The sequence below is a fragment of the Elephantulus edwardii genome, unplaced genomic scaffold (genome assembly GCF_000299155.1).
Source record: "Elephantulus edwardii isolate Elephantulus edwardi_28Jun2011 unplaced genomic scaffold, EleEdw1.0 scaffold00145, whole genome shotgun sequence".
NCBI classification, from domain to species: domain Eukaryota; kingdom Metazoa; phylum Chordata; class Mammalia; order Macroscelidea; family Macroscelididae; genus Elephantulus; species Elephantulus edwardii.
The window spans coordinates 8,108,041-8,110,883 of NW_006399895.1; the positions used below are offsets into that span (position 1 = coordinate 8,108,041).

Sequence of the window (2,843 nt, forward strand, 5' to 3'; positions counted from 1 at the left end):
TCGCATATTACCAAGAGGCAATTGTGATGAAGGAGGAAGTTCAGGCTGCTCTGAAGGAACTGGCAAAAAACAAGGTCCCAGGAATTGATGGAATTTATATTGTCATATTTCAGTGAAAAGATACTGACCTGGATGTACTCAACAACTTGTACCAAGAAATATGGAGGATCGCTACCTGGCCAGCTAACTGGAAGAGATCCATATTTACTCCTATTCCAAGAAAAGGAGATCCGACAGAATGTGGAAATTATCAAACAGTATCACTAATATCACACACAGGCAAAATCTTGCTGAAGATTGTCCAAAAATGACTGAAACAGTACATCAACAGAGAACTACCAGAAATATAAAGCTAGTTTAAGAGAGGTTGTGGCACTAGGAACAGCATTACCAATAATATCAGCTGGATCTTAGCTGAAAGCGGAGGATACCAATAGAATGCCTATTTGTGTTTCATTAACTATCCAAAGGCATTTGACTGTGTAGATCACAACAAATTGTGGTGAACCTTGAGGAAAACGGGAATTTCTTTTTTTTTTTTTTTTTTTTGGTGTCAAAGTGGGAAACTTCCCTTTTATAAAAGAAAATCTTCTTCTAATACTTCTTCATTCAAGTCCTGCCCGTTGGAGAGCAGATTCCTTTCGTGAGACTGGAAGTTGTAGTAGATATCATTGCTTTCCTCTACTGGTTGGTATTCTTGGTCGATTTCAGTAAGGAAGCCACTTCCGGAGCCTGATCCAGAGCCGGAACCGGAGCCCGATCCAGAAAAGTCCTCAGAAAGAGGGAAGACATCCTGCAAATTTAGAAAAAAGTTCGTCTTCGGAGGGAGAATCCTGTTGGCTTCGTCGGCATCGAGATTGAACACTGGTCCTTTTTCTTCAATGCAATTGGCTGAATTACTGTCTGGATTACAGCGAACCCACTGGTACCTGGCTTTCCGCACAGGGTTACCTTCAACAGAAGATTCCAGGAGCAGGATGAAGGCGAGAGCCAGGACCAGCCTGCTGCACTTGAGGAGCCCCTGCATGGTGACCAGCACGCGTCAACTTCAGCCTCACACTTAGGAAGCAGAGTAGGGTGATGGCCGTGCCTTTTAGAAACGGCTCCCAAACCTCAGACCCTCCCAGCACACACGTCACAATTTCCTCTCTCTTGTTGCTGTCCTAGTCCCTGCTCTGTCCACACTGTTCTGCCCAAGAGCAGAGAAAACGGGAATTTCAAAACACCTGATTGTGTTTACGGAAACCTATGTTCAACCAGGAGTCAGTTGTCAGAACAGGGCAAGCAAACATTGCATGGTTCAAAATCAGGAAAGGAGTGTGTTAGGAATGTGTCCAATCTCCATATCTTTTCAATTTTTATGCAGAACAGATTTTTCATAAGGCCGGTCTTTATGGGGAGGAGTATGGTATCAAAATTGGAAGAAGACTCGCCAATAACTTGCAGTACACAAACTTTCTTGCTGAAACTGAGAAGAATCTGAAGGATCTGCTGCAGAAAGTCAAGAATTTCAGTCTTCAGGAAGCTCTGGTGGCCTAGTGGCAAGGAGTTGCAACTACAATCCCAGAGGCACACGGTTCGAATCCACCAGATGCTCTGCCGGGGAAGGAGGGACAATCTCCTCCTGTACCAGTCAGATCTGATTTGACGGTACACTCACACAAAAATAATAAAATAAAAAAAAAAGAAAGAATTTCAGTCTTCAGTATGGACTGAAGCGCAACATTGAGAAACAAAGATTCTCACCACTGAGCCAATAGGCAGCATCGTGATAGATGGAGAAGAAATTGAGATTGTTAACAATTTCAACTTGCTTGGTTTCACAATCAGCAGCACTCTTGGCACCAGCAGCCAGAAAATCTAAAGACAAATTGGATTAGAAAAGTCTGCTGTCAGGGAACTCTTCAGAGTGCACAAAAGCAAAGTCTAGAGACTAAGGTGCATATGATCCAGGCCATGGTCTTTGTGATTACTTGCTGTGCATCAAAGACCTGAATAATGAATAAGAATGACAGAAGAATTGATGTCTTCGAGTTGTGGTGCTGGGGAGGAATATTGAACATACCATGGATTGCCAAGAGAACAAGCAAGTCTGCCCTGGAGAGGATAAAACCAGTTTGCTGTCTGGAGGCAAGGATTTTGAAGCTCCATCTGGCACACTTTGGGCATATTGCAAGGAGAGACCAGCCCTTGGATAAGGACATCATGCTTGGAAGGGTGAAGGGACAATGCAGGAGACAAGACCCTGGATGAGATGGAGTGACACAGTGACTGGGGTAATGGGAATAGGTATGTCAGAGACAATGAAATTGGCTCAAGATAGAGCAGGAGTCAGGGCTGTTGTACACTGAGTGTACTATGAGTCTCCGGCAAATCAATAGCACATAAGAACAACTATAAAAGAAAGGAGACAATGGAAAGGTTGGGGCCACAGCATGAAAGATAAAGAATGCTGAGAAATGGGAAGTTGGATGGGGGAATCATTCAAGTAGTGAGACTAGAGTTATGATTTATTAAAATAAGTCTGACAGCTTGGTGTAAGAAGAACTAATCTCCCATGTGATTAACTGCCTCTGGAAGGCTGCCAGAGGGTCAGCTATGGGTCGGTTCTGACTCTACAGAACACAACACATTAATAGAAAGAAGAGAGAATGTTTGGGAGGTGTCTCAGTTTCCTAGGACTGCCATGGCAAATTATTATCAACTTAGTGACTTATAGCAACAGATATTTATTCTTTCAAAGGAGAAGTTTAAAATTGGAGAGTTTGTATGGCCATGCTCCCTCCAAAAACTCTAGTGGGAATCTTCCCTTGCCTCTTCCAGCTTCTGGTGAGTCCTGATGT

At 43.4% G+C, this 2,843-nt stretch overlaps 1 pseudogene; it reads right to left on the reverse strand.

Moving 5' to 3' along the window:
* Nucleotides 1-574: 574 nt before the first annotated feature.
* On the reverse strand, nt 575-1,027 carry LOC102858388 (annotated as a pseudogene).
* Between the last annotated feature and the right edge of the window lie 1,816 nt (nt 1,028-2,843).